General features: G+C 31.3%; 1 protein-coding gene across 1 annotated transcript in view; it reads left to right on the top strand.

Annotated features, from left to right (window-relative positions):
- The window catches only part of LOC129948776 (protein abrupt), a 150,192-nt gene that overhangs the window by 46,930 nt on the left and 82,600 nt on the right, over positions 1 to 20,662 (top strand). The window contains exon 3 of the mRNA XM_056059789.1: positions 358 to 406. The gene's annotated coding sequence lies outside the window, so the exon portion shown is untranslated. The remainder of the gene's footprint in view (positions 1 to 357; positions 407 to 20,662) is intronic.

Genomic DNA, 20,662 nt, shown 5'->3' with positions numbered 1-20,662 from the left:
ATTGTAATTATTGATATGCCCGTTGAACATGCCATCGAAAACAGTGACATGACATAGAGTGAGGCATAGAGTTTGATATTTACCCTATAATGTTAAATATTTGTAAATTGTGTATACATTTTGTTAAGAAGTGGCGACGACCGACGCACGACGTGTGTCGAAAATTGGGGGTTAAAGAGGTTATTTAGTTGAGTCATTATTATCTGATAGGTAGTTGTTGACATCGCAATTTCTTTTTTTGTTTTTTTAATTTGTTGTTAAATATTGGTTAGAAGGGTCAATTCAATAATTTATAATTTAATGTATTTAAAATTTATGTTTTTAATAATATAATTATTTTTCCTCTTTTACTTTCAGATTATTCTACAAAATTTGATTCAAACTAAATTTGAATACGTTTAAAAAAGTAAGTTAATTTATATTTATATAATGAAAGTAAGACAAACTACTATAATATATGTTTTGTTTTATTGATAATTTAAATAATTGTATCTGTATTGAATGCTGTTATCTTTTATAATTTAACAAGGTGATAACTGATCATATTTAGCCTCCGAGATCTTATGATTTAATACCTTAAGACTATTTTCTTTGAGTCCACGGGAAAGTTAAGAAGCTAGTTTCATAAAATCGTTAAATGAAATCGAAGCTAAATTTAGAATCAAGTAAAATTGTGAATTGTTTAGTAAGATTTCACTTAAAAATGCAAAGACTTCAATTGAATTCAAAGACTGCATGAAGTCTCTAATGATTGCAAATAATTGATTGCAGTCAAAGGATTGGAGAAAAATTGATTGTAATTTTTTTAAGGTCAAATGGTTGGTGATGGCAAAATTTGAATCCCAATCTTCAGGTGAATTCAAAGAATGCAATCTTTAAGTTGAATTCGATAAATGTTTAATATTGAGTTCCCAAAAGATTGTATTCTTTTGCATGCCTGTTGGATTGCAATGAATTCATTGCATTCATTCAATCATATACTATAGGTACACATAGTCTTTAAAATAGTGACTTTATGTCTTTTATTCAAAAGATTTGGGAAAAAACGCTTGTAGTCTTTTTAATGTCGACTGATTGGTCGAAGTCTTTTTGAAGTTCCAACCTTAAGGTAAATTCAATGAATGGAATCATTGTATCGAGTGAAATTTTTTTCAGGGTTCTTTGCGATGAACAGTTTCCAAAAATCGGTTTAGAAATACTCTGGTGTGTTGAAAGGTTTTAAAAGAACAATATGGTACTTGAAGTGGTATGGAGAAGAAATTTGGTTTGTTAAAAAATCATTTAAAATTATTTGTCCGTCAAAAAAAAATGAAATAAAAGTGAGTTTCAGAAATCATAACTTATATACTTTATCGAGTTTAATTTAATTTCGAATGATAAAGTGAAATGTAGAACGTAGATAAAGGTCTTTTTCAAAGCTCTACTGAATCGATTCAAGACCTTTAGGATGAAATTCGTGAAGTTTTCTACTGATGAGCATTCCTAAAAGCGCGTATTAGGGTTGAACTGTTTAAAGGGGGGGGGGGGGGGTGTAATGGAACTGGCTATTTCTCTTGAGCATAAACCGCTAAAATAACGGTAAAAATGACGGCACACCAGCATATATTTTGTGGGTTTCAGACTTAAACCCATCCAATACTAGGTACTTGTATTGAACGCTCCAAAACGTAATTACTAATTCAATGAAAACCGAAAGCAAGCATTTTCGATAAGAAGGCCTGATGCCAAACCCTATCAAATGATTTTAAAACATCAAGTACAATAATCTTAGTTTCTCCAAAACGAAGTAAAGATTTGCTTCACTAATCGGTGAGATGAACCATGAGACCACCAGTGGACCTATTGCTGCGAAAGGTCATTAAGAAGCTTTCGGTCTTCGAGATGTTTTTTTACAAATTACCACAAATTTTTACTATGCCTTTGGGACATTGCAGTGTTTTTTGGCGTAATTTTTGTTCATGTAAAAATGTTATCCGCCGAATATGGGCGTTGCAGGCTTTCCTGGCTTGCTTGAACTTATTCCATTTTTCCTCAGTTGGATTGGCATTAAAACAACGGAAACTTACGTTCCTGATCCTAATAACCTCTTTACAGCTCGCATCGAACCATGCGTCTCCCTTAGGCCTGATATTTTTAACCCTATTCGGGATAAAAGTTCTCATTCCTAGGAGCATCAAACTTGTAGTCATATCAGCGATGGCATCGACGTCACTATCGAGGAAGCATAGTGACCAGTTAAATTTTAATTTTAGTTAATTGTTGAGACTGTCCCAGTTAGCTTTCTCGTATTGCCAAACGGTTCTCCTAGAAGCTCTTTCTTTAACTGAGGAGTTTTGACAAGAAAAATTTGCTGATATAACTCAATGATTAGATGTGCCTAGAGAAGATAGAACACTAATAGTGTACTTATCAGGGTCAGAGGAAAGAAACCAGTCAAGAGTTTTTTCTGCTCGACCTACCACGTCCGATGTTCGAGTGGGCTCGTTGACCAGCTGAGTTAGGTGGTTTAACTCAGCGAAGATCTCAGCATACAACCCTTCGGATGTTGTCTGGCCAGAATATTTTTTGCTCTCGAAACCTTTCTAAATTGTTTATAAAATGTTGTTCTGAATGGGAAACGTTTCTTAAACAATGTTTTCTGAAATGTGTGTTTGAAATACTCGTTTTTTCAACATCAAAATGAAAACCCTATGCTAGCTAAGGAAACTTATAATGAAAGTGCCTCTAAGTTATGGCTATTGAAACTATATATTTTAGTATAACTTTTAAAGTTTCTCTTACAAAATCATTCAGTCAATTTCTAGAAAACGTGCAACTCTAAACACTCATAAACTACTCGTACACATTTTTTTTAGATATCTATCAGTTATTATGTATATAAAGTATAGAGAAGCGCTCATAATAATGTTTTCGATCTCAAGGTCTTTTCAAGAAAAAAAAAAAAAAAACAAAAATGAATAACAAATCACATTTCTGCACTGAACAAATTAACATTGCCCCACTTGTACAGTATGTCGCGTATCATTCAATTAATATTTGCTCCCAAAGAGTAATTATTTTAATAAAAATGTTTCGTTTAATCAAAGCAACATGACATTATTGTCTCGTTAAACATCATCATCATCGTAGTTGAGTTTTGTTTGGGGATGTATTCTCGTCATCGTCCGTCGTCGCCGGCCGCACCACCGCCGCGCCGAACCGTTTGTCCATTGGTCGTCAATGAGAATAAATCTGTATAAAAACGGAACAGTCACACAGACCAGAATTCATATTAGTAAAAGAATATGTTCGCAATAAAAGAAAAGAGACGCCTTCGCCGGCCGCAGCGCCGACTTTACCGCTGATGGAAAATATTTAATTTCGTTTGAGTTCTTATAAACCTAACTTAACATACACGAAAAAGATTGGGGGGAGAGGGTTTTGAAGAAATAAAATGCAGATATTCATACTTCTTTTCTGGTCATGGTATTTTTTTTTAAACCACCTCTCTACTCTACTGAATTTAAAAAGATACAATTGTTTCGATTAATTATTATTTTACCTTTTTGAAAATGGTTCACCTGATTTAGATTACATTATTTAATATTCTCGTGTTTATATAGGTGCATTCATTTTTCAAGTTCGAAAGTAAAGCTAAATGAAACACACATTTTATTTCATTATAAGACTTCGCAATTCAGTGTTCAAAAAACAATATTATTCAAATGAGCGCCTCAGGAAGATTTCCAGCATGCGAATGTTTTGAGGTAGTTTTTCGCACATTTCGAGCATATTTAATGCGGTCTTTTGGGTAGCCCCACAGACAAAAATTCAAACTTTCTTATATCGCATGACAGACGTGCAATAATCTAAAATAATGATACCATGGAACTCCTCACCACGCAATAAAATCACTATCGAATGTTTTACTATCCTATCTTGTTTGAAACACATATTGTCCAAGCTATGATCTTTAATCGTCAGCTAAGGAGGTGCGCAGATGATGAACAGGTTTAATGACACTAGTATCGCCTTCGCTATCTTAAAATTTGCTCACATTTTCACCGATTGTTTTAACAGTCGGTCGATTATCACGACAAGAACATAATCATCGTATATTGCGCTAACTACTATGTTTCAATTACGACTTTTTTGGTAAGAAAAGAGCTCGATCTTTAAGCGAAACATTAATGTAACTGGAAAAATTCAACATACATATATATAAATAAAGGGTTTTCCAATAAATAACTTGACAACTTTTTTTCCAAAAAAAATGCAAACCACTTCATCTATTTTAAAAACTTTAACGACTTAAAGAACAATCAAAACATTAATGAATGGAGAATGGAACTCAACTTTGTCCACCACGAGAAGGTTTATAGCGGTCTATTCGTTTAGAGCCAATTTTTGAAATAAGTTGGCCATAATTCCCGTTCAATTTTTGATCTGAGTTCTTTCAACGTCGCGTCGCACAGTGTGCAATGTTGCTAATCTAGCGGAAGTTTAATGAAAAATAAAAGTCTTGTGATTGCAACAAAATTGGTATCATATGAAAGCTAAAATCTCCAGCTTTAACTTGGCAAACAAAAATATAAAAACTACTGTATTTACTGTTTTATAGCATCACAAACATTAGGTTGGCCCAAGCGAAAAAAAATTAAAGCTCATTGTTTTTTCTTTTAAATAATTTTATTTATTTTTTTTGATATTGTTAGACATTTTCTGGGTAAGAAATTTGTTTGTACACTGCCAAATAAAAAAATACAAAATCGTGTAAAAAAATAGCCTTTAAAGTCATTTTTTTTTGTGTTCCTTAACTTTGGGAAAGGTTTTAAAATTGTATCCTCATGTATCCTTCGAGTTAGTGTGCTTAAAATGTCCTTTGGTATATTCTGTGTTAGAAATCGTTTACTTTTCTTGCTTCTTATTGCTGACCCCATACAATTTTTACTTGCGACATATAGGAACTATATGGCAAGTTTTGCATTCGTGCAAAATTTCGAACTCGAGATTTTAATCAAACATGATATTACGATGGTATAGAAGTCGAAAAAAGTGGGTCCCGCGATTCCGTCCGGTCGGTTTTGTCTGTCTGTCCACGCTCCTACAGCCTAAACTATTGGGTCGATTGAGTTCAAACTTGGAAGTTAAGGTTTTGAGCAGATTCGCGTTAGGCGTTTTTTTCATTTTTTTTTTAAGATCAAAATTAACAGTGGCCCCCATACAATTTTTTTGGTCGAAAACCGAAAATTCGAATTTTCTCAAAAACAAACCGATAGATTTTTTTTAAATTTTTTCTAAAATTTTATTTTTTAACTTTGCTTCTTTCTATAAGAAAACCATATTTTTGTATTGCTCAGGAAAGGTACCGCTCATAGAACCGTTATTTTGTTTTTTAATTTTCTCAGCAACTTATGAACTGATTTTAATAATTTTTTTTCTGAATACGCTCCTATATTGCCTTAACAATATTTGATTAACAAAAATGCATTTTTTAATTGTTTGGATTTTTTAAAAAATATTGAATTTTTATTTTTCAAAACTCTATATCTCAAAAACGGGTCAACAATTTTTTACGAAATTCAAACATAAGACGTATATTTACAATCACTAAACAACTGCATTCCAAAAATATTTTTAAAACAAAATTGGAAAATTTTATATATAAAAAATTAATTTAAAAAAAAACCGCTCTAACGATTTTCAAAATAAAAATTTGAAAAATCAAAGGTTTTTTTATTTATAAAATGGCATTTAAATTTTTGAAGACAAACTTATTTTTCAGGTAAAATTTTGAATCTTAAAATATTATTTTTAACTTCCCATAGGAAGTTATTGTAATGGGTCCGATTTGTCAAATTGAAAATTTTGACATTTCTCGACGTTTCAAGGTCCCTAGAGTCGAAATAAAAGATTTTTAGAAAGATGTCTGTGCGTGCGTGTGTACGTACGTTTGTACGTCCGTACGTCCGTACGTCCGTATGTCCGTACGTCCGTACGTCCGTACGTCCGTACGTTCGCGACGTTTTTTTCGTTGTCCATAGCTCAAGAACCAGAAGAGATATCGACTTCAAATAAATTTTGTTATACAGATAATAAGGCAGAAAGATGCAGAAAGGGCTCTCAAGAAAATTGCGTGGGTGGTTTTTTTACTATAGCAGTTTGAAAAAATTTTGAAAATTTTGGTTAACCCTAAATATCTTACGAACCAAAAACGCTAAAGACTTGAATTAAATTTTATATAATAGATTGTAACGTGATACCAAACAGGTATATTTTTTGAAAAAAATCAATATAACGGTTTTTTTTTTAAATCAATAAAACTGAAAAAAAAAATTTGTCACCTCCAAAATTTTACGACTGAAATATGATTTTATCTCTAAAACAATTTTGTGCAACGAAGAATAATGTTTTTGACATCTGATAAGATTTTGAGAAAAATCTAATTGACAGTTTTTTTATAAAAAATAAAAATCTAAAAAAAAAACATTATTCAAAGTTCGTAAAAATTGAATATCGATTCAAATATCTTTTCAAAAACTTGAAATTAAGGCTTCAATTTTATTTTATCTTATAAGAAATATTTTGTTTTCAACATTCTGAAAAATTTTGAGAAAAATCGAATTGACAGTTTTTTTTACAAAAAATAAAAACCTAAAAAAAAAATTTATAAAAGTTGGTAAAAATTGATTTTCGACTCGAATATCTTTTCAAAACTTTGAGATATTGGCTTTAATTTACTTTTATCTTTCAAAAAATTTTGTTGTCAACATACAATTAAAGTTTGAAAAAAATCGAATTGACAGTTTTTTTTACAAAAAATAAAAACCTAAACAAAAAATTTATAAAAGTTGGTAAAAATTGATTTTCGACTCTAATATCTTTTCAAAACTTTGAGATATTGGCTTTTATTTACTTTTATCTTTCAAAAAATCTTGTTGTCAACATTCAGTTAAAGTTCGAAAAAAATCGAATTGACAGTTTTTTTACATAAAATTAAAACCGAAAAAAAAAAATTATAAAAGTTGGTAAAAATTAATTTTCGACTCAAATATCTTTTCAAAACTTTGAGATATTGGCTTTTATTTACTTTTATCTTTTAAAAAATCTTGTTGTCAACATTCAGTTAAAGTTTGAAAAAAATCGAATTGACAGTTTTTTTACAAAAAATAAAAACCTAAAAAAAAAATTATAAAAGTTGGTAAAAATTGATTTTCGACTCAAATATCTTTTCAAAACTTTGAGATATTGGCTTTAATTATCTTTTATCTTTCAAAAAATCTTGTTGTCAACATACAATTAAAGTTTGAAAAAAATCGGATTGATAGTTTTCTTTACAAAAACTAAAAACCTAAAAAAAATAATTTATAAAAGTTGGTAAAAATTGATTTTTGACTCAAATATCTTTTCAAAACTTTGAGATATTGGCTTTAATTATCTTTTAACTTTCAAAGAATCTTGTTGTCAACATACAATTAAAGTTTGAAAAAAATCGAATTGACAGTTTTTTTACAAAAAATAAAAACCTAAAAAAAATAATTTATAAAAGTTGGTAAAAATTGATTTTCGACTCAAATATCTTTTCAAAACTTTGAGATATTGGCTTTAATTTACTTTTATCTTTCAAAAAATCTTGCTGTCAACATTCAATTAAAGTTTGAAAAAAATCGAATTGACAGTTTTTTTACAAAAAATAAAAACCTAAAAAAAATGTATAAAAGTTGGTAAAAATTGATTTTCGATTCAAATATCTCTTTAAAAATTTTAAGTATTGGCTTTAAAGTAATTTTATCTCATAAGAAATATTGTTGGTAAAATTTTTAAAAAATCGAATTGACAGTTTTTTTTTACAAAAAATAAAACTCTAAAATAAAACAATACCAAGTTTTACTTGGTAAAAATTGATTTTCGGCTCAAACAGCTTTTCAAAACTTAAAAATATTGGCTTGAAACTTATTTTATTTCACAAAAAATATTGTTTTCGATATTCAGTAATTTTAATATAAAAATCCAACAGTCCGTTTTTTCATATAAAAAATAAAATCTACAAAAAGAGTACCCAAATTTGGTAAAAATTGATACGAGTAAATAAAGACAAACTTTTAAGCAAGACAAATCGACAGACGGGATGGGAAGTTATCAGTGTGGGTCGCATCCCAGCCTCTTTTTTAAATTATTTTTTGGGTGCATGAGCCCGAAAGAGCGCATTATTTTGACAAAATTGTAATTACATTCCTATCTTTCATCCAAATTAATGCATTTGGTACACATTTATATGATATATTTAATCAACAATCTATTTTAAAGAGTCTATCAAGAAGTATTATCTTATGGTAACTTTGTATATATGATTTTAAAATATTATTCTTTACGAATAAGGTTGTTTCACACATGATTTACTGGCTTACTTAGTACCGACAAGTTAAAGAAACTGGCCAGAGAGAGTATATGTCTTTTCTATTAGAATCACTTTTTCAACGCATACACATTGTACCTATTTATAAAGGTATCACGTACAACTTCTACAACTACTGCTTACGTGTCACTTCTTAGCTAAAATCCAAAACGCACAAGAGCCTGACTGTAAACAACATATGAACAGCAATTTCTTGTACTTGTTCGTATGCTTGTTTTTTAAAACTTTAGTGAAAAAAATAGACTGAACGTAATTACTCCATGGTTGCGCTGAAAACTTAAGAAGGAATGTAGTATGTACCTTCTAGCCACCAATAACATCCCTTCATTATCATCATAAACATGTCCTTATCTATCTGTCTGCATAAAGCTAAGCACGCCAAGTGAACTATTCTATGGTCGTTTTAGACATCTACCTGCTACCTAACTACACAACCAATAGGCGATCGCCTTACAATTTAAACATTCATGGTCTGCCTCTTTCTTATCTTATTTATTCTCCATCATGGTTCTTCTAATATGAAATTACAATAAAGCTATCTAAAGGAAAAGAGCTTTTAAGGAACAAGTTGAATCTATATGAATCGTATTGTAGCTTTATAGTTAATAGAAACCATTTTTTATATACAAAGATCGTACACAAGTAAAAGCAGACTTATGAATGGAAATAAAAACAAATATCGGTAAAAGATCCTAAACAGCTGACTTAAGCATGCAAAAGTTTGTTTCATCCCCTTATTATATATAAGCCATTTTGTTTGTTATATAAAGTGCATTGATATAAATAAAACAAAAACAAATTTATCAACCTTCATATGGTAGCTCTTTATGTGAAAACATATACGAGGATAGACTCAAATAAAATGAAGGAAATTGTGTTGAGTTTTTGGGTCGAAAATTAATTATCTCCCTTATTCTGCTGGCTGCTTATGGGAATGGGAATAATATTTTTCTCTCGCTCCCGCTGAATTTCTCCACTTTCGATACTAACGCCACGCCAACGACTCGGCATCTGGTCGCCCTAAAAGTTTCTGCTTATCAGAGTACTATGGTTTTGATATACAAAGATCGTGCGTATACGTACTTTTTTAAACAGACTCTTTGCATACCGGAGCAAGTTCGTGCGACCCAGTCGTGCATTTTATTTTTCAATGATCTATGCAGCAAAATGAAGAATTCGGCAATATTTGATATATGGACAGCTTCAAAAAAGAGGATCGCAATCTAAAAATTTGTGTATACATTATGCGAGAATTCGTGTGGCGGACACAGACAATGTCCCTAGAGCGCTACATACGTATGTAAGCTCATTAAGTAGTAAAATACTACAAAGGTGGGATCGAAGTGGGCGTAATATTGAAAAATTTACAAGTGCAAATGAGGTATGGTTAAATAAGAAAGCAAAGCTACCAGAAAGATTCATTGAAAATGTTCCTTCAACCAGCTCAATTGGAAAAAGGAAGACCTGAAAAATCATTCGAAGAATGCACTTTAAAAGGGCAAAAACGTAAGGTCCAAGGTTGGTTAGCTCAAAAAACTCTAAGTGAAATCGTACTTGCGGCCGAAATCAGTATAAGGTCAGTTGGTAAAACGGATCCGGCTAACTTATTAAAAGAACTTTTAAATGGTTCTCCTCAAAGAGCGACGAACATCAAAAAGGCTATATTTGGTCGAGAAAATAAGAACAAACTAATTACAGCTGAAGAAGCCCTTATGCTTATTGTGAACACAAAAATGAGCATGAGAAGAATCATTCACTGTCACTGATGTTTCTGTGCAAATACAATTACAAGCATTACTGGATTTAACAGTGAAGCGGATCATTAAAGCTAAAGATGATCTTGCTGAGCATTTAAAATCCTTTAATGCGCATATCAAAGTGGGGCTGTGATGGGAGCTCTGCTCAAGGCAGATATAAAATGGATATGAACGATGCAGAATATAGTGACAAAACTCTTTCCGGTAATTTTTGTTCCACTTCGGTTGGTTGACGATTTCTCCAAACAAAAATTTGTGGCAAAACCCAAAGCCAAATTAAACAAGGTATTGCCGATTAATAAAATTTGTTTTTTAAAAAAGAAAACACTATTTTAATAAACACTGAGGAGCAGGAAATGAAAGAAAACATTACTAACCTTCGGCCAACAAGCCTACTGATAAATGGTACCGTAGTCCATTCTAAACATGACCTTCTTTTGACAATGGCAGATGAAAAAGTTTGCAGTGCTTTGTCCCAGTATAGTTCTTCTCAAAAATGCTATATTTGTTGAGCCTCACCAAAAGAAATGAACAGTGCATTAAGGCAATCAATCATCAAATGATCAACTTTGGCATTTCACCATTACATACGTGTATTCGGGTTTTTACGTGTCTTTTGCATATATCTTTTAAGTTAGAAATAAGAAAGTGGCTTGCAAGAACAGAAATGGAAAAACATTCGGTGGCAACAAGGAAAAAAATCCTACAAACCCAATTTCGGGAATGAATGGGGCTTTTAATTTATATGCCAAAGCAAATTGCTGGAAACACCAATGATTGCAACACTGTCAGATTTTTTTTTTTAAATCCTGAACTAACAGCAGAAAAAACAGGTCGGAATCTTGATTTAATTAATCACTTCCGTGTTTTGCTTGAAGTGATATCGTGCGAATGTGAAATTGATGCTGAGAAGTTTGGATTATACGCTAACGAAACAAAGGACATCTATTTTCAAAACTATTCCTGGTATTACATGCCACCTTCTATACATAAAATCCTTATGCACTTGAAATATATTATTGAGGCTTGTATTTTACAGTTGTTCTTTAGAAGCCCAAAAAGCAAGTAATAAAGAATATAGGTGTTTCGAGAGCATTTTAGCCGAAAATCCTCACGGCAAAACTTGTATCGAGATATAATAAACAGATTTTTACTTTCCTCTGATCCTTACCTATCAAGCCGAAGTATAAAGCTTAGTAAAAAAAGAAGTCCACTAGCTCCAGAATGTATTGCATTGCTGAAAACAGAAGTTTCGAAAACATCAAGCTCAGATGGAGAAGAAGAATAGCCTTATTAATGTATTTAAAATTAAAAAAAAATATTAAATTTCGAAACTTTCATACATTTCATGTTTTGAGAGTTTTTTTTTAAAGTTCTTTTTGTTCATTAGATGATGTCCTTAAAAGAAAAAAGAAGAAGGATTAAATAAACTGTACATTCATATTACTAAGTGTGTTCGTTTGCATCATGGGCAGCCACTTTAACCTAACCGAACCTAACATACACTCATTAAACTTAGATAGTAAGGTGTGCTGTGTGGCACTATCTTTTTGAAGTCACATGTAGTCTAAGTCAATATCTTCCAATTATGGCCAAAAATAAAAAGAAGTTCAATAACGCTGGCCATTTATAGTAACGTGAGGATCGTTATCCTTATCGTGGAAGACTAAATATGGCTTAATAACGCCAAAACGGGCCAAACAGTCATTATTTGTGGATGAAGTGGTGATTCATGAACCAAATTTAAATTTTCACCTGACCAATAACTTATATTTTGCTTATTAACGAACGTATTAAGCCCAAAATGATTTTCGTCACTTAAAAAAATCACTCTTAAATTTGTGGTCAACGACTCGGAGTTTCGGTAGTAATTTTTTATAACTTTCAGATGTTGCTTGTTTGTGTACCTTACCATGATGAAAATGTTAAGATCACTGAAGAAATTGACAATGACAGTTCGTTGATTATGGGTGGAAGGGTCCCTATTGGAAAAACGAATAGAATACTACCCTGAGTTTGACATCTCAGAGCTACCAACTTGAAATTACAAAATGAATAATCCTTATTATATACATAGTTATTTAAGACTTGCATACCTTTTTTTTAACGATCAGTTTTCAAAATATAATATAGACTATAGAATAGGCCGGATTTGTCTCTTATTATTTATTTTCAATTTGTTCCGCTTGGCGGTTTCAATTTCCCATACAGTCGATTTTCATTTTTTATAGATCATAAGAAAATGATAAAATGAAATTAGAAAATATAAATACGTACTTTATTCATCTATCAATTAATTTATGTACATATTCGAGAGAGTAAACATTATTTATTTTTGTGCTTATTGCTGTAAACAATTGAAAATTGATTAATTTATCCGGTGTATAAATAAAAAAACGTCGATCTCGCATAAATGACAAACAACAGAGGCACATTAAAATAAAATTCATACGAGTAGTACAGTACAAGCCCAAAGTAATCTTGTATCCCAAAGGCCAGAAAAGATAATTTACTCCTATATAAAGATACATAAATATATGTAGATGTACATATTTTCATGTCGATCGTCTTTCAAAACAAATAATAATAAGCACCATATAGAAATAGCAATAGTAAGAGTAATATAGTAATAGGAACCTAAATATTCAAAATCAATTAGCAATTTTGAGGAAATAAACAATAATAAGAATAATAATGCTTTTAATTGAAACATTACGAAGCAGTAGCTGTAGCGGCAACGGTAGAGGCGGTCGGTGGCGGTGGCGATCAATATGATGGTTTTGTGCGCTCCTTAGTTTTTCTTACCCCATTTGTGTATCATGATGATGATGATGATGGCACACAACAGTACATACACACAAATTTTGTAGGTATATCTTTAAGAATTTAAATGGCACAAAAACTATAGATGGAGATACATTATATATCCGTTTGCTGGTTTTGTCTTATTTGAAAAATACCTAAGTGCAAGTCCATTAAAAGTCCAAACGCGCTCCAAATAATGAGAAATAAAGGCAAATAATGTTGCTCTTATTGCTTCTTTAGTTTTTAAATCGTCTTCAATCGATCGGAATTCATCGCAACGCGCCATCATCATCATCATCGTAATGAAGTCATATTCTAATGAGGCATATAATAATAATAATTTCTCCTTGTTTTGTTTTGTCGAAGAAGAAGATTTCATTGTAGAGGAAGCAAAAGCTACATTGCTTCAGGTTTCAGGTACATACATTATATGAAACATGATGGAAGACAGTATTATCATTTCGGAAGATTGTGTAGATTATTATAGGAATAGAAAATTGAATCTATACTATATGGAGGGGACCCCCACCATGTCTGCAAATTGTTTTATTTTTTGATTAAATGATTAAAAAACAGGATCTATGGCTTTTGTTGAAATGAAATATTTACTCATGATAACCAACCACATCCAACAAAAATTTTGAATTTGACTTTGAAACAGACCATTATTTATTAAATATGTTTAATGCTCACGTTAATTTAACCAAGTTCCCAATATTGACTTAAATCTAAACTTTAAACAAACATGATTCCAACTACTTATAGCAAATTTTGTTAGGGATACAAAATTCCATTTTATTCCAATATTTAATAAATATATTTTTTGGAATAGATACATTGATTTTCAAGACCTAAAATTATAAAATAGGAAAATTGCTCAATTTTTAACTTAATTATTCAAATAAAATGAAAATTTTAACAACATTTATTATCAACGAATTGATGTGATTTAAAATCAGCTTAGGACACATAAGTTGTGGTCAAAATAGATTTAAAGAAAGAAAATTTGAAATACTCCAAACGTGAGATCCATACTAACAAATATGCAAATTCATGTAAAATGTAACTTGACTTTATAGGCGCAGTTAAGCTAATAAATGGAAATTGGCACCTCATTACTTTTATGAGACGATAAATCTAGGCTGCAACAATAATATATTTAAAAAGTTAACAAAATAAAATAACTACAAGTTGCAATTGTGGTCATGACAACTTAAGTTAAGTAAAACAGTAAAACAATCAAATTTTAACTCGAAAACAACAAGGATTGTTAAATAATCAAAGTCTACACTAGGACGTATACTCACTTTTTAAAATAATAAAACTTCATAATATTACAAATTGCTTATTTCAAATACAAACAAAAATGTAGGTACTCTTCAAGTTTTTCTTAATGATTTTTTTTAGATTAGATTAGATTGTTTTTTTTATTTTGATAACGGCATTTGTGCCGTCTGCCTAGTTGACAAATCATAAAAAAGATAACATAGCTCAATAATATATTTAAAAACTTTCATTCATAATTCTACTTCTATAGAGAAGAGCAAGCCTGCAGAATTGATATAATTTTTTAACTTCCATATTGTTAAGCAAGAGTATAACTTGATTTTTCGTCAGTATTTCGCTGCGGAAATGAGCTGGTATAAAGAAGCTTTTAAATCATCCTGGTTATTACACAAAAGGTTAAGTTCCATTCCACATTCTCTTGCCAAATTTATCCAATCATTGTTTTGGTTCGTATTACTTGAAGCGCTACTATCTTTGGAAGCCTATTATTGCTCATCTTCACAACCCTGAAGATGTAATCGACTTGCATTTTTAGGGTTCGTATGAACATAGGTAATAATCCTGATTCCAACATAATAACAAAGTTGGGTGGCAGTCTAAAAACTCCCGTAATATAGTATCGTAGAAGTTTCTCAACTGTTTCGTTCCCCAAGTTTGTGCCGCGTAAAACATGACAGACTCAGATACCGCTTCAAATATTTTGAACTTGCTGCTATATGCTATACTTTTTTTTAGAAAAATATCTTTTCCAAGTTGCACTAATTGCACCTTTAGCCTTAAATAGTTTCTCTCTTAGACGAATTTCCATGCTCAAATCGTTAAGTGAATTTCAATGACCTCTCCATTATAAAACCATTTTTCTATCGCTGAATTTCGGCCTTCTCCTCGTTTAAAACTCAAAATTTTGGACTTATTAAGATTCACCATCAAATTCCAAAGCTGACAATATTGATACAGGTGGTTTATCATTTACTGCAATGATTCAGGTGATGCTGCCAAAAGAACGATGTCATCCGCAGACAGCAATGCTTTAATTATTTGTCCGGTGAAGTCTATGTCAACTGGTAAGAGGTCTGTGAAATCTTCAATAAACAAGGCGAACAGACTCGGACTCAATGTACAGCCTTGTCTGACTCCCGATTGTGTTTTAAACCCTCTCGTCAACTCTTCTCTATTCCATACCTTAGCAATTGTATCTGCATATAGATTCTGAATAACTCTCCCGAACTTCCGTCACATTCCGTTACTATACAGCTTGTAGATGAGGGCATGTCTATCGATCATATCAAATGCAGATTTAAAGTCAACTAAAAACGTTTATATTTTAGCTTCTTGTCCTTATTTAGGAATGTTTCTGAGATACTTTCAAGGTTAAAAATGTGGTCAACCGTCGAAAAACCTGTCCTAAAGCCTGCTTGAAACTCCTTGAAAGGGAGCTTGGCCGAGGTGTCTAATTATAGAGGAATTTCCTTTCTAAATGCTTCAAATAAAATATTCACGCTGGTCTTGCAAAAACGTTTTAATAAATGGATAGAAGACAACAATATGCATTTTTGTACAAAATAAGCCAGTGGCCTAAATGCAACTACCAACATCAAGCTATGTATTTATATAAAGGTATTAAAAATATTTAAATAAAATACGTTATACTTTTTAAAATTGTTTCCTTTTTGTTTTGAGAAGATTCAAGTCTGCATTAAAATTGTATCATTTAGTAGTTACCTTTAACAAAAACAAAATGTTATTATGTGACTTCGATGCAATATAAATTCCAAACTGTTCAAGACAAAATTATCTTCCTTAGACTTTTCTAGTGAAACCAACTTAAGAAGTTTGAATTTGATTTTTTTTTACGTCTAGCATTTATGAAATTATCCACTGTACATTGTTTTAAAAACGTTTATGAAATGTTTCCTTTTTATTAAAAAAAAAAAACATTTGAGAATCATTTCAGAAATGTTTCTCAGTTTCTGAAACGTTTTTTAAAAGTTTATTAATGTTTCTTTGGTCTGGACGCATTTTACAATTTAGTTAAAAAAATAAAGAAATGTTTTCTATTATAAATCAATTAAGGGAAAGATCTAAATATTATATTACTGGGCAACTACCTTTCTTCGCATTTCTAAGCCCAGATAAATTCCGAACCATATAAAAGAAGGCATTTTATTACAGCAGTGTTTACAAAGGGGAACAAGTCTTAGTAATTGCAGACCGATGTCTAAGCAGTCTTGCATTCCCAAACTTTTTAAACAAGTTGTTTGCGATAGTTTAAATTTTAACTGCAAGAATATTATAGATTATTACTAATCTACTTGTATTTTTGCATAATTGCACAAATACCCTAGAACTCGTCAAGAGTTCGACTGTATTCACATTGATTATTCTAAAGCTTTTGATTAATTTTCTCATGATATCATCACATTTAAGCTTAAGGCAATAGGGTCTCCTGCCAAAGTTTATCACATAGATTTTATCTTATTTTCAACATAAGTCTTACCAAATTAAATTGATAAGTTCTTTCTCTTACTATTTCATTGGCAAATCAAGGTAGTCATTTAGGACCTCTATTCTTTATCTTTGCTATAAATGATGTACCATTTTGTGAACGATACAGTAATATTTTAGTCTATGCGGTTGATAAAAAAATCTTCAAAAGCATAAAATCTATAAACGATTAATTACAGCTCCAAAAGGATATTGTCAGATTTGTTATTTGGTGTAGAAGGAATTAGCTAAACCTTAACCCAATTAAATGTCAGGCGATGAATTTTGCACCCCTTCTGATCTGGCTGTAATTTACAAAGAATTCATTTTTCCAAAACTTGAATATATAACTCTCATATTTGGGCAGGTGAACCTAAAACAAGTTTAAGTATTTTGGGCAGGATCCAAAACAGAGTTTTGAAAATGATAAGCGATAGAACTATAACCGAAACAATTACGTCACTTGACCACCGCCGCAATGTTTCATGCCTTTCGTTGTTCTACCGATATTTTTATAATCAGTGTTCTGTCAAATTAGCCAGTTGCATTCCCCCCCTCCCCCTCAAACAATGCAGCCGTAATACTCGTAGTTCTAGGAATTCACATCAGATTAACCTTCAGCTCAATTTCGGGCGTACTGTCAAGTATAGAGATTCTTTTTTTAACCGCACATTGAGAATATTGAATGCTTTAACCAGCTCAATTTGATATTCAAAACTTTAAGACCAATTTGCATCGGTATCTCCTCTTTTATCCTTCCCTATTTTCCTAAAGCTCGCAACTTTAAACATGTTAAGGTTATTTATAACCCCTTGAGTGCCCGTTTATTATTTAACAAAAAAAAACGTACTTCTAGTTTGATTGATTATAAAATGAGCAGCACTTTATTCATCGCGTTCATAATTTAAAGATATGGGAGTTTTTTGTAAATTCTAGTCCCGATTTCACTACTAACATTGCATAAGTGATGAGCCAAATGAGGACATATTTTTTGTAGCTTGTTTTAAGTTTTTCTACGCCAATATCTGATAGAGACAAAAAAGTATATGATTAATATTTTTATTTGTATCTCTCGAAACTAAGATTTGTGAACCCGTGCGAAGTCAGGCGGGTCAGCTAATCTCATATAACACTAAACAGGAGTATCTCTGATGAAGAAAAATCAGTCCCCTCTTCTTTGATATATTTTAACCAAACTACATAACAACAAGAATTCTTTTTTGTTTTTAAATGTTCACTGTACAGTCCATGTATCTAATATCTACATACATTCAATTGGCATCATCTTATAATTTTGTATTTCCATTGAATTTTTGTTTATGTCATTTATCCAATAGAAGAATACCGCTCGTAAATTTAATGCCTAATAATGCTTCACTAAACTTAGAAGGCATATGTACGAGTACCTACTCCGCATATACTTTAAGCACAAACATACTTACATACATACAAATATTGGCTATAGTTCTTCTTTTCATTTTTATTTATCGCTATCATGTTGAAGCAATGTTTTCTTTAGATTGGCTTATATCTTTTGCTTGGCTTCACTAAATATACAGAGAAGCGATATAAAATAAAAAGTGGTCACCGCGAGATATTATGACACTAAGCCTCGACATCGGCGACGGTTCCTGCAAGTCGCATAGATACTTTATGCATCTACATCAGATACATATACAATGTTGCCGCAAAAGAATATTATCCGAACTCAATTTTGAATATAATACGATACGAGTTATGTTTGAAAGTATGTGGCTAAGGTATTTATGTTGTTTTATTGGTTCTTAATGTAAAAATTATGTTTTGAAAATAAAGTAAGTTGTCCGTCTCCCAAATTTGGTGGACTGATGTAGTAAAAGACTTCATGCGGTTATAAAAGTCTTTAGTCAAAAAATCTTTTACATCTTTACATAAATTCTATCGGCTTAAAATTTTGATTTAACAAAAGCTGTAATAAATTTTACAATGGACCCCACAATTACAAGACTTCGAATTTTGATGTCTAAGAGATTATTTTTAGAAACTTATTTATAACACAATACAGATTTTGATTTGATGTGGAATATAGGTAAAATAAAATAATAAAAATCGAAAATTTATTCAAATACATAGGTACAAGTCGAAATTTATTACTCTAAGATTGTTTTATTGTTAACGTGTTTTTAAGGAAAAAGAAATGATAATAATTATTATTACTTTTTATTATATTGACAAAAATTCTCTGGAAACGAAAGGGAACCAAAATAAACCTGAACCAAGAACGCAAACATTAAATTATGTATGGAAGAAAATCTGTATGACTATTCTGTGCTTAGATATACTCGTAATATTTTATAAGGTTTTGGGGTAACTTTTTCTATATTCAACTTTACAAAAAGCATTAAGACGGAAGTTCTAATGTAATTATTCGTATTTGTATCCATATTTACGCATAAATCATTTTATAAGTTTTGAATAGATTTTAAAAAGTTTTAGGAAGTTATGAGTAGGTTCCGTTCACTGTAAAGTTTTCTTATTTATATTATTTACAATTTTAAAGAATTCAAACAAATTTGGTTGAACTACTTACTACTTAGGTCCTCACACCTGTTAAGTTAGAAACCCCTCTACTACGCCAACACGCCATTGTGTACGGTTTCAGGAGATGTGTTTCAGCTCCCTCCAACTCTTGCTTAGTGAAGATGATTCCGCCTCGACTGTCCTGCGCCATATGCTTCTCGGCCGTCCAGCTTATTTTCCTTTTTGTGTGAGGGGATTCCACTGCATTGCTTGGCCTGCATTGCAGTCGTTACCTTTTCGAAGCGTCCTTCTGACCTGACCTGTCCTTCTATGAAGGACCTCATTTGATATGCGGTTTGGCCAGAAAATCGTTAGGATGTTACGAAGACATCTATTCACAAAGGTTTGCCGCTTTCTTGTTATCGTTAAGGTAACCTTCTAAGCGCTACGCCCATAGCGAAGCACAGATTCGACATTTGTGCGAAACAGTCGTAGCTTTGTTCTTAAGCTGGTAGAGTTATTCCTTCAAATTTTTGACAGCATATCTAACGCCGCTTTTGCTTTGGGGATGCGTCAGATGACGTCTTGTTCGGTTCCGCCTTCGAAGCAACCGATACTTCCAAGGTATTGAAAACTTTCCACTTTTTCCACCGGTTGCGAGAAAATATTAATTTGAGAGAGATTCGGTTGAAAGTATCTATAAAATCGTAATAAATTAAAAAAGATATGAACTAAAGAATGTGATCCTCAAAAAATAAAATAAACATGCTTCTACAATACAAGATTTTATGTTGATGTTGAAAAAAACGATTATTTTTTAAGAAAATCCTTTCTTTGAAATTCTTCGTGACCAATCCAAATCTAAAGTATTCCATTTTCGATGTCTTGATTTGATTGGCAAAGAATTTATCTTTAACGTGGCTTCAAAGCAAAAAATCTAAAAGTGCAAAATAAGAAGACCTCAAAAATCACCTCTTCAAGAAATGACATGACAAGGAAATGTTTCTTTCAAAATTAGGATTGTTTTGTAACTTGTGCGCTATTTTTGTTTTAATTTTGACAATTTCCGTATAGAAGTGTTTCTTTGCAAAAGCCATTCGCACTAACATCATTGAAAAAGTTCCCATTTATTTTTCAACATAGTTGCCTTTAAACTGCTCAAAGTATTGCATTTTCGATCTCTTGATTTGATTGGCAAAGAATTTATTTTTAACGTGGCTTCAAAGCAAAAAATCTAAAAGTGCAAAATAAGAAGACCTCAAAAATCACCTCTTCAAGAAATGACATGACAAGGAAACGTTTCTTGCAAAATTTGGATTGTTTTGTTACTTGTGCACCATTTTTGTTTTGAATTTTAACAATTTCAGTATAGAAGTGTTTCTTTGGAAAAGCCATTCGAAGTAGCATCATTAAAAAAGTTGCCTTTAATCTGCTG

This window comes from Eupeodes corollae, chromosome 3 (genome assembly GCF_945859685.1).
Source record: "Eupeodes corollae chromosome 3, idEupCoro1.1, whole genome shotgun sequence".
Taxonomy (NCBI): Eukaryota; Metazoa; Arthropoda; class Insecta; order Diptera; family Syrphidae; genus Eupeodes; species Eupeodes corollae.
This window is presented reverse-complemented; position numbering and strand designations above follow the sequence as displayed.